Source organism: Dipteris shenzhenensis, chromosome 22 (genome assembly GCF_047967505.1).
Source record: "Dipteris shenzhenensis isolate YYH24624 ecotype China chromosome 22, Dip_SZ_1.0, whole genome shotgun sequence".
Lineage (NCBI taxonomy): Eukaryota > Viridiplantae > Streptophyta > Polypodiopsida > Gleicheniales > Dipteridaceae > Dipteris > Dipteris shenzhenensis.
In genome coordinates, this window is record NC_141617.1 from 73,781 (window position 1) to 85,729 (window position 11,949).

The following is an 11,949-nucleotide window of genomic DNA, read 5'->3' on the forward strand; positions in this document are numbered from 1 at the left end:
GAATGTGTCATTAGAGACATAAATTGAAACCATGACATTAGATTTTCTTACAAACTGATGGACATATGATATCAATCACAAGGAGATAAGTATCCCTAATCTAATCTTATACATGGGATCGTGTTGCTTTTTGTTATTACCAAGAATTTTGGGTTGTTAAAAATCTTATTCAATCTGTAACCTTGGAATATTCTTGCAACAAAATAATATGGTTGGTTAAACCCTCTTCACCCTAACATCATTGATTTGGAATTTAAACTATGAGTGTGTTGCCTTGCTATCTTGAAAAGATTAATAAACTCATGGACTTGCCCTCATATAACCATGCACTCTAGGAGAGTGTGATGCTAATTAGTTCTCGTGTGTACCTTCCCTGAACTTGAAACTACCTTGACTGATTTTTGTCTCCACCCTGGCTAGAACTAAATAACCCTCTGAAAAAGGATATTTATTCCTCTATATCAATTTGGTTAAGAGAAAGATAGCTACTGCCCTAGCTACATGTTTGCGATGCCAGGCACATGCGGAGACAGTACCACACTTGTTATGGTTTTGCCCATGCTCCAAGTTCTTGACTCACAAGATCTCCATGTTTTTATGCCTTAGATTCCTGAATACCAGGTTTGGGAAACTTTTTTGGCTTTCTGGCAAATGTCCTAATCCATTGAGACCTTTTTGTCTCCTCCTTCACTAGATTAGATATTGGGCTCTATGGACCCTCTGGACCGAACACAATATGGCATACTTGCACAAGCAATTCAATCAGCCCTATGACTTCTTCAGAGCTTCCTTACGACAATCTGTTTATGATGCTTGTAAGGAAGGTGGTCTTGATAGGTCCTGCGTGGAGATAGTTTCTTTGTGTTTTTGATTGTGGCTCTCTGATTTTAGGAGTCAGCCTCTCTTTGTATAATCTTAATCCTATAATATAAGCCTCTGGAATTACCCCAATAAAAAAAAAAGTGTGTGTGTGTACATATACATATACTAGATGTTAGATGTTGGAATCTATCTTGCATTCTGATTTATCTTAGGTCAAAATGCAATGGGTGAGCTACATAACCGTGTGCATGCTGCTGCAGCTGCAGCCTCCCGCCGCTCAAACCTCCCCCCCCCTATCTCCCTCGCCACCCCCCCTACCCATCTCTCCCGTCCTTCCCCCTTGCTGTTGCACCACCATCAGGGCAGCTTGTTCAAGCCACTACCTCCCCCCCCCCTTCCTCTCCTCCCTCCTTGCAGCTTCACTCCACCCCCCATCCCTTTTTAGCCGCTCCAACTTGTCTGTCTTATCCCTGCCACTCTGGCCCCGTATCTACTTCCCGTCCCCACAATCCCCCCCCGCCTTGCCACTCCTCGTCCTTCCCCGTCTCTTGCATCTGTCCACTCCTCTTCTCCCGGGGCACTCGGCATCAAGCATTAAGAAGCGATATGGTGGCCTCGGGTTGGAACCGGAGCCCTCTCAGGGCGCTCCCACTCCAAATGCCTATCGCGTGGAACTTTTCGAGCAATAGATTGCATTGGTGAAGGAGAAGGTGGCCAATTACTCGCGTTCAGCAATGTATGGGCGCATTGTCGGCCACTCACCTTCCAGGTAAGAGCTCGGCAACTGGCTTTAGGCCAATCTGGTACTACAGGACAGCCACATCACGGAGGCAGTCCTCATGGGTCGTGGGATCTTGCTGTTGAAGTGCTCTGTGCCAGAGGGGGCGGCTTCCGTTGTGTCCTTCTCCCTCATCTTAGTGGGGGAGAAGCTGATCAGTCTCATCCCATGGTATTGGGGCTTCAACACCTCCGGTTTTGACACACAGCATCACATTCCACGTTACCCCATTACTCTCCTATTTCTTGTCTTAGTTGCTAAGCTGAAGCCCCTGCATGGCAGACTTCGAGGCTCACTTTGGCACAATACTTTCGCATTCCTTCGCAGATGTCATCATCAGTGCCGGAGTTCCGAGAGTGCGGGTAGCCGTGGAGGACCTCTCTGGGCTTCCCTCAGCACTGGAGATAGTTACAGATATGGGAGTTGTCACCCAGCGGGTGATTGTGACTACGGTGCCATGAGTTTGGTCACCAGGCGAGGGGTTGCCCTCCTTGCAGCAAAAGGGAGGACCCTGCCCCTCCTAAGGCACCCTCAGTCGCACCACAGTCCCATGCAGGGGAACCCCCTGCAGTGGAAGGGGGGTGGACGAAGGTCGTGAGCAAGAGAAAGAAAAAGAAAAAGGCGGCCGAAAAAGAGACAGGGAAGGAGAGGGACTCAAAGGAACCCCCAAAGGAAAACCTCGAAGCAGAAGGAGAAGGGCAAGGAACCTCCGAGGAGTGGAAGCAGGGAAGAGGTCACACATGCTGGACATCGGCACCTCCTCTCTCAAAGCCTACACCACCTTCTGATCCCCCACCACCTTCAGACACCCCTGCCCCCGCAAATCCTCCACCACCCACCCTTCAGTCCTCTCGACCAACGCACCCATCCTCGCACCCTACCTCTCCACCATCCCAGATTACCGCTCCACCTCAGCAGCCAGCTACAGCGACTCCGGCACAAGCAGAGAGTTCGAGCGCCACGAGGGAGCATAGTGGCAACACAAAGCGATGACAGTTGAGGCTGCATATTCGTCACTTGAAGCAACTAATGGATGCTTTCCATTACCCCTGTGAGGCTAATTGCAAAAGTGTTGTTATTTGCCCTTGTGAGGCGTTTGTTGTGTTTATAGGCTGCTGTTACAATTCATTTATTTGCAAAATGTCTGAGAATCTATCAACCATTGTCAATGAGAAGCTTGACAAGAATAACTTTCAAGCATGGAAGTTTAGGATGACAAACTTCTTTATGGAAAAGGGAGTTTGGGAGTACATGAGTGGTGAAAATGCAAAACCGGTCTTAGGTGATGTTCCCACTGTTGTTGAGTTAAAGACCTTTATGAGAATGGAATTAAAAAGCTAAGAAATTCATATATTGGTTGTTTGTCAGTGTTTCATACTCCATGATTGTGCATATACAAGATGTAGAGACGCCTAAGGAGGCATGGGATACATTGGTGAAACTGTATAGCACTAATACCAATCCACAAAAAATGCAGATTAAGTAGGAGTTGAATAATGTGCATAGGAAAAATTTGAATGTAAATGAGTATTCCTTGAAGGTGAAAGGTCTTTCACATTCTCTTGGATCAATTGGAGCACCTATTGATGATAAAGACTTTGTGTTTGTGAACTTAAATGGTCTTGGGAAGGATTATGCACAGTTTTGGACATCCATTGGAGTCCGTGAAACATTTCTTGATTTGTAGGAACTTATTGCTCTCTTGTTAAGTGAAGAGCAAAGGAATGGTGGTTCATCCACATCAACTTCTCAAGAGTTTGCCTTCTGCTCGAATACAGGTAGAGGCCATTTTGGTGGCCGCTTAGGCAATCAAAACCAACAATAACAATAGGATTACCAGTCCTGTGGAGGAGGACGTGGTAGTTCTAGAGGAAGGGGGAGCCAAAGAGGCCGTAGTTCAAGGAAAAGGAACCAACAAGTAGATAGCAACATATAATGCTATTATTGTGGAAAACCTGGACACAAGGAGAAGACCTACTATAAAAAGTAGAGTGACATAAAGAGTGGCAAGTTGCAACAAAACAACTTTGTTTTATCAAGCGAGCATGCTAATGATAGAAATGAACATCTTTTTGTGATGCAGCATATGTTTAACTCCATGACAGGCAATACTACAGGTTGCAGTAATGTTTGGTATGTTGATTCAGGTGCTTCTAACCACATGACCAGTCATGGTGAGTGGTTTCCTAATGTCATAAATTTGAATAAGCCAAGTTATGTTTAAATAGGTGGTGATACTATACATCCAATTATGCGGGTTGGTAAAGTGTTGCTGGCTGTGTAGGATCGCAAAACAAAGTACTTGGCAACTATTCTTTATATTCCAAATATCACCAAGAACCTAGTTTCAGTTAGTCAGATGGTTGAGCAAGGTGTCCAAGCCAACGGCGGATGCTTTGTTGAGGACTTGACAAATCAATGCCACTTTTGCACAAAAGGCAACAAAAATGTCAGAATGTTTACCTTGGATGTAGATATGCCTGAGGTGAAAGATGTTATGTTTGCGCATAGGAGAGATTCCATTGTAGATATTGAGATATGGCACAAGCGCATTGGGCATGTGAATATATAAAGGCAAAAATCTATGCAAAACGAAAAACATTGTGGCAGGTTTGCCCAAATTCAGCGTTGATGAAATGCAAAAGGTATGTGAAGCATTCCAAATGGGTAAGCAGGCGAGATATGCATTTCCATAAAATGTTGAGGTAAGCAAAAGAGCTTTGGAAGTGATCCACTCAAATGTGTGGACAACCAAAACCGCTTCTATTGGTGCAAGCCACTACTATGTGAGCTTTATTGATGACCACGCTAGGAAGGTGTGGGTTTACTTTATGAAGCAAAAAAGTGAAGTATTCCAACACTTCAAGTCTTTTAAGACCATGGTTGAAAAAGAGAAAGGTGTGCACATTAAGGTGCTAAGATCTGATGGAGGGGGGGAGTACTTTGCAGAAGAGTTCAATGATTATCTGAAATAACATGGAATTCAAAGGAAGTACTCATTTAGGTCTACCCCTCATCAGAATGGGATTGCAGAAAGGAAGAATAGGCATATTGTAGAAGTAGCACAAGCGATGCTAAATGAGAAAAATTTTCCTGACTACTTTTGGGCTGAAGAAGTAGCAATTGCTGTTTATATTATGAACAGAACCCCCATTGTAGCTATCCATGGCATGATGCCTGAAGAAAAGTAGATAGGCAAGAAACCAAATATTTCTACCTTGAAGGTATTTGGTTGCATATCTTATGTTCATGTTCCTAATGAGAAAAGAACAAAGCTAGATCCAAAGGTAGAAAAATGCATCTTTATTGGATAGGCTCTACAACAAAAAGGGTATCAATGTTATAACCCTTCCACTCACAAATGCAAGTAAGTAGAGATGTTGTGTTTGATGAAATGAGCTGGGAGTATGCACCACATGTAGCGTTAGTAGATGGAGATGCGGGAAATGGTAATGATGCACCAAATGTAGAGCAGCAATCTCAAGTCTTGAGTGGACCTGGAGAGTCCTCTAGTGGTGGATCTAATGCATGGACAAGGAGACTGAGATCTAGTGAATTGTCTCATGGCAGTCATGATGGTGGTGTGCAAGTATCACGCAATGGAAAAGAAAAGATGGACCATGCTCTAGTGTTTGATGCTTGATTTGGTAGCTCTCATGTTGATGGAGAGTCAAGTGTCTCTAAAATGATCCTTGATGAGGAACTTGGGATTCCCTTTGGTGTTACCCCTAGTGCAAGAAAAAGAAGGCATGCTTTAAAGACTCCTGCAAGTGATCCAGTTGTACACGTGTCAAGTATCTAGTTGACAGGCTGAAATATCATGGGTATAAAGCACATCACTATGCTTATATGGTTAAGGTTCTAGAGAAACAAGAGCCCACATGCTTTGAGGATGCAGTAGGGCATAAAATTTGGGAGCAAGTATGGATGAAGAGATGGTTGCCTTGGATGCAAACCACACTTGGAATCTTTGCCTCACGATAAGAAGGCTATTGGCTTCAAGTGGGTTTACAAAGTAAAGCACAATGCTAATGGGTTTGTGAAGATGGTACAAGGAAATATCGGTTGCCAAGGGTCTTGCATAGACATATGGAATTGATTATAATGAAACTGTAAAGAAAGCAAGAGAGAGGGAGGAGACTCGATTGCAGCTTCTTCACAACATACACAAGAGAGGAGACACAAGATGTGGAGGTTGAAACATCCCCTTCATCAAGGCTCATCTCATAGCCACTTGACTCTCCATCAACAGGAGAGCTACCAGCGAAAACATCAAACTCTGGAGCATGGACCACTTTTTCTTTCCCCTTGCGTGATACCTACACGACACCATCAGGACTACCATGTGACAATTCACTAGATCTAAATCTCCCTATCCATGTATTAGATCCACTAGTAAAGGATCCTCCTGGTGCACTCAAGGCTTGAGATTGCCTCTCTACATTTGTTGCAACATTACCATTTCCTGCATCTGCATCTCCTAACACAACTGTTGGTGCATACCAACTGCTTCTTGCATCAAAAACATCTTTTCTCACTTGCATTTTGCGAGTGGAAGGGTTATAACAACAATACCCTTTCTGCAAGAAATATACGTGTGGATCTAGGCCTCGAGATTTGCGCGTAAAACAATGAGATCTGCATGTGGAAGAGAGAGTTCTACCCGTGGATCTGTGAGTTTTATGCAAGGAACTTGACTTCCCCATTGATCGAGTAGACTTTTCGTGGCTCTCTCCCACCTGCGTCGCCGACTATGTTTGGGTGTGTTTTTGGTGTTTTTCAAAATATGTGATGTGCTAGGGGGGAAGGGGAAGACTTGATCTAACTACGAAGCATGAAAAATTATGAAAAACATACGAAACAAGATTTTTGTGATTTTTGCCCCACTTTCCCCCTTTCTTCCATCACAAATCCTACTCTAATCTCTCTTTTTTGACGTTTTTGTTGGTGTTTGGCTACCCTACCACCTCACCAGCATGTAGTATACGGTTGAGAAGGCATGTATATTAATTCACCTTTGCGGATTAAACGGTGCACACTTGGGAATGTCGCGGATGGTGAGTGGTTAGAGTGATAGGTGAGAGTGAGATAGCAAGTAGTATATATATACATGATAGGGTGAGGGTGAGCTACCCTACCACATGTTGTACTATAAGTCACTCACCTTTTTATGACTTAAATGGTGACATGATAGATAGCTCAGGAGTGCTATAACTACTGCCGCGCCCCTATCCCACGGTGGCGCCTCGGGCTCCCGGGTCGGGTCGGGAAGACTCAAACTTACGTCCGGTAAAGCTTTGGTGAAGATGTCTACCAAGTTGCATTGAGTGACCACATAAGACAATTGGATATCCCTTGCTGGCAATCACTCTCTGACATGATGATAGTGTATCTCAATGTGCTTAGTACGCGCACGAAACAGTAGGTTTATGTGTGACGGCCAAGGCACTCGGTGCAGATGATAGTAGAAGAAGTCTAGACAACTACAAGATCTGCAAGCAGTTGTCGGCATTGTGGCTATGAAGGCTGCCAAGTACTTTCATGTGCACACCAATGCCCAGTGACACCCAGCTGCATCATCATTCAGTCATGTGGAGTGAGAACTACCTATCCACCTATTAATTCACCGTTTTTGTTGGTATTTTTTAAACTTCTTGGACTTGTTTTCAATTAATGTGTTATAATAATAATACTGGGTCCTTTGGGATCAAGGGTTTCTTGTGGGGTTTCATGAAATATTTCTCGTGAGAGGGGAAGTAAAGTAGTGATTCTACCAAGGAGCCACGGGCACTTGATTGCATGCTATTGCCGATGATCTTTCAAGTGTAACAAGCAGCCTTTTTTAAGGACCTCACTGCTTGGCAACAACCTTGCTAAACAAATGAGGGGTGTGGCTAGCACTTTTCTAGCCTAGGATCTATAACCTTCAGGCAGGCATTGATCTAAAACTATGACGTGGCTACACAAAATGAAAATGCATCTACTTCTTTCATCGATGTCAACGTTCCTGAGGTACGCATCTCTAACCCTTCTCCTAATTTTGTTGCTAGACATGCACATAATTCTTACAGAGAGAGGTTTAACTTTTTAGCTAGATCTAATTTAAACTCTTTGCATGATTTTGGAGAGGGTCCTATTCGTTGGGCAAATTTCAAGTCTACATTAGTAAGTACTCACTATACTAATAATTCCTTCAAAGCTCTTAAGCGTCCAAGACGTTTAAGAAAGAAACATCTTTCAACGGACCGCCCATGTTCACATGTCTTAGGTTATTTATGTTATTTATAACATCCATGATAGTTCCTTAGTGTATGTTGGCCAAACTTTTAGAACATGTTAGGGAAGCCAGAAGAGTCCTTATAAGAAGCACTTCATGAGAGAATGTCAAACCTCTTTATGCAGCCATTGCTAAATTTGGCTTTGATTCTTTCCGTTGTTTTCCTATTGAGTATATAGAATGCTCTTTCTGAAACTCTAGAGATTTTACAAAGTGGCTTGGCCTCGAGAGCTTTTGTGGATAAGAACTTTGCAACCTTCTTTCCTTAAGGCTATAATTTGGATGACAAAACTTCTTTTCATAAAACCCCTATGTTATGGAAAAGATATCATAAACATCCTTCTCTTCCTATTCCTTCTTTGACTGTTCCTAGAGTTTCATCCTTAAAACAAGTCAATCCTCTTGGCATAGTTGTAGCAAACTCTTATATCCCTAAGGTAGATGTTGTTAGTTCTTCAAACCATAGAGTTTTTGCCTATAGAGACTATAAATGAAGATTAGTGTTCTTAGATAGACTCATGAGTTCAAGCAAGTTCTCTTATAAAGCTTTTGACATGTATAATGTTAAAATTCTTTTAAACTCTTTATACCCTTGAGAACTTTTCTCTTTTGCATTGATCTAGATATTAGTAGTTCTCATAGTACCCAATTGAGATTATTGTTAGGCAAGGTTTTAAATTCTAAATGCTCTACCCCTAACCATCCCTTGATTTTGAGGAAAAATTTGTTTATTACTATCTTTACCTCTCCCGATCTAGATAAAATAGGATCGAGCTCTATTTTACGATCCCTTGAGGTTATGGAAGCTCTTCCCCCTAGTGTCAGGAAAGTTTGGAATTATGGTATAGTAGCCTTCAAATGTGTTAAAACAACCTTGGGACAAAAAGCTTTCAATTATAGTGATATTGGGAGAAACTTGAAAGAGCACAATAAATCAACCATCCTTAAAAGTAAATGCCCTTGTAGGAAGGTTGTCTTCTCTTCATTTGTGGAAGGACATGTGGTTACAGCAGATTGCACCATTCCCCCTAATCCTACACTAAAAAATCTCTTTTCTAAAGGCACTAAATTTAGACTTTCTTCTACAGTTGACTCGTCTTATTAAGGCCATAGAAAAATACATAAATAGTTTTGTAGTCAAACTAGAAGAATCTTTAGGAGTTCAAGGCATTTTTTCTCATTGGAAAGCTACTATTTTGAAAAAGGTATCTGAGAAACTTACAAAATTGTGTTCAAAGAGTACTTCCTCAGTCCAGTAATTCTTTGTCTTCCAGTGATTTAGTTACTCTCAAAAAAATTCATGGAGATTTTGTTATTTCCTACGAAGAAAAGTGCTCTAATAATTTTATTTTTACTTGTAAAAAAATTTACTTAGAATGTTTGTTAGGTGAAGTAAATTCTTCCTCTCAAACTTACTCTAGGTGTTCTCTTTCTTCTCAAGATGTTCTCTTGAAACACCAAGACTTTTGTAATTCTTTTGGTTTTAAATGCAACCCTACTTTGCCTTTTTTGTATACAGTTTGGAAGTTTCATAAGAATCCTATAAAGCCTAGGTTCATAGCTGCTTCTTGCAATACTTCTCTTACGGATGTTTCTAAATGTCTTAGTCATTGCTTCAAAGTTTGTGAAGTTCCACTTGTAGTTTTTAAAAAAATGCAATTGAGTTGCTTCCTTTTACGGAGGTCATCCTCCAACTTAGCTAAAATTGCATTTTAATAGACTACTTTTTCCTTCACATCCAAAATTGCTCTATACTCTATACTAAGAGATAGTGCTTTCGGGCACTTGTGCACTCTTGTTCAAGTATTGTTTTTCTTTGTTTGTGTTTTGTTTTTGTGTTTTGTTAGCACTGCCTCGCTAGAGGCCGCTAGAGGCATTGGTATAGTGGAGAATTGTTAGGTCCTTTGTGAATTTCCAAGTGTAGTTTTGTTAAAAATTCAATGCTTTAGTGCACTTGTGCACTGTTGTTATTTTACCTTTCAATTGCTTTCTATCAAACTTTTCTGCTCTTATGAAGGTATATAATCAGCTCGTGGGCAACATTCCCAAGAGTTTCTGAAATCTCAGGAACATCGGGGTGCTGGATCTGTCATGTAACAAGCTTGAAGGGGATATTTTGCGCTTGGCAAAGTGTGGCTTCAGTGATAACTGACATAACTCTTATTGTCTCACTCTAGCTGCAAGAGTTTATCAAAGCCCCTGATTATGGGCCGATCTGCACTTCACACACCGGATCTTGAAAACCAGGATGAGTTTTTGGTAAACCAGTTGGGCCTTATGCCTATGCTTTCAGGTGTGGCAAAGACATGCAAGGTCAGATGTTCGATTTCTGTTGACTGCAGGCACAACCTAGCAATCTTCAAAGTGGAAAGTCTAGTTCAGGTGCTTGTTTCCGGATCGTCCTGTGGCAATGCATCCGATGATTGCACCCACAAATGCATCGGCCAGGATGGGTTAACAGTCTTGCCATGGGGGAACATCATTGTCCTCAGAATTCTGAACTTTCAAGCATTTGTGTGTATGCTGATTTTGTGGTTGACCATAATAGGCAAACACAAGGATACGGATGTGCTAGGTAGTCTTCAAAAGTCTTGTCACGGCAACAGCATCTGCAATTTCGCGGCAGAAAAAGAGCCACTCAGCATCAATGTTGCGACTTTTGAAAGCCCTTGAGAAAACTTACATTTACGCAGCTCATCCGAGGCCATCAACAGATTCGGCAAGGAAAGTCTGATAGGAATTGGGGATTTTGGGGAGTTTTACAAGGCAGAGCTAGGAGATGGGTTGGCTGTGGCAATCAAGAAGCTACTCCAGTTCAGTTTCCAAGGGGACAGAGAATTCCCCAGAGATGGAGACAGTGGGAAAGATCAAGCATCGGCACTTGGTACCTCTTTTGGGCTACTGCAAGGTGGGAGCCGAGAGGTTGCTGGTGTACGGGTATATGTATGGACTAAGCTTAGACGACATGCTCCACGGGGAAGGTGGGAAAGAGAAGCTGACATGGGATTTGAGGAAGCAAATAGCCAAGGTTGTAGCTGGGGGACTGGCATTTCTGCACCCAAATTGCATCCCTCAGATTATCCACAGGGACATGAAGTTTAGCAATGTGCTTCTGGACAAGAAGCTTGAAGCCCGGGTGTCTGATTTTGGAATGGCGAGGCCGATCAGTGCACTGGATACTCACCTCAGTGTGAGCACTTTAGCAGGGACACCAGGCTAGATCCCCCCTGTGTATTACCAGAGAGGAAGATGTCTACTCATTTGGAGTGATATTGTTGGAGCTTTTGAGTGGCAAGAGGCCAACTGACAACGATGAGTTTGAAGACAGCAATCTGGTAGGTTGGGTGAGGCAGAATGTGAAAGAGAATTGGTGCATGGAGATGCAAGATAGAGTTTGGGCTGAAGGTGTGTAGATTTTCTGTTGCAAAAGTTGCGGCTGATTGCTTCATGTACTTCCTCTCAGATTAAGAGGGAAAAATAGAGCTGGTTCTTGAAGGTTATATTTCTCCTGCAGAAGTTAATGTGACTACTGCTGATTGCTTCATGTCACTAGTTACAAACCTGCTTTGGCCACTACAGATGGAATATGAAATAACTGTGTACTCTTGTGAGCTTCTATGGGGTGAACTAATTTCAAAGGGCAAAGAGGCTGATCATTCTGCTTGATCTGATTTGCTTGTTTGCTTCCGGGCAATGCTGTAGCACCCCCCCGCCTCTTGTGAGGTTTCCGATTGATGAAAATGAAGATGTAAATCCAAGCCAAATCATAGCAACACCAGATACAGTACACAAAGAATTATTCACTTTTAGAGCTCTAGACAATATTGAGGATTTGAGCCGATGGACAGGACAGATGCAAAGTTATGACTTAAGGTTAGTTATTCTGATGGATACACGTGTGAACACTCACCAAGTTTGTGTCCAAGGATTACAAAAAATGGATCATTGCCAAACAGAAATCACTTCCCTCCAACGGACGAGCAGACGGGCTTACAACTCGAACGGTGAAAGAAATACCTAACAAGCACCCATCTAGCTTGGAAGTGGTATTGTGACGACATACAAGAAAGAA

The 11,949-nt window shown here is 42.5% G+C and overlaps 1 pseudogene; it reads left to right on the forward strand.

The window, feature by feature from the left end:
- The first annotated feature begins 1,875 nt into the window (after window positions 1-1,875).
- Window positions 1,876-11,455, forward strand: LOC147887585 (brassinosteroid LRR receptor kinase BRL2-like; annotated as a pseudogene).
- The last annotated feature ends 494 nt before the right edge of the window (window positions 11,456-11,949 follow it).